Genomic DNA, 505 nt, shown 5'->3' on the forward strand with positions numbered 1-505 from the left:
ATTGATGGACTCAAGTGTGGCAGCGGTAGTGAGGTTGGCCCAGGATCGGACATTGTTTCGTTCTGCTGTGCATGGGGTCGCTATGAGTCGGTTCCAACTCGATGGCACCTGACAACAACAACAACAAGTCGGTTCTGACCCATAGCAATCCTGTATAGGGTTTCTGAGGAGTGGCTGGTGAGCTTGAACCACCGATCTTGCAGTTCAGCGCATTAACCCACCACATCCATGCTTGTCAGCCGTGTTAGTTTCTGTAGCTATACCTCTGGCCTTCAGGGACTTGCCACACCCTGTTCCTTGTCTGGAGTCCTGGTGCAGCGCTGTAGGCTAAGCACTGAACTGCTAACCACAAGGGCGGCAGTTCAAACCTACCAACCTGTCCTTGGAAGCCCTATACAGGGTCACTATCAATCAATATCAACTTCATAGCATTCAACAACTCCCACATCTGGGTGTCCTCACCCACCCAAGAATCCCCTTGGAGGGAACTCAGAGATCCCGGGAT

The sequence above is a fragment of the Chrysochloris asiatica genome, unplaced genomic scaffold (genome assembly GCF_000296735.1).
Source record: "Chrysochloris asiatica unplaced genomic scaffold, ChrAsi1.0 scaffold00125, whole genome shotgun sequence".
NCBI classification, from domain to species: domain Eukaryota; kingdom Metazoa; phylum Chordata; class Mammalia; order Afrosoricida; family Chrysochloridae; genus Chrysochloris; species Chrysochloris asiatica.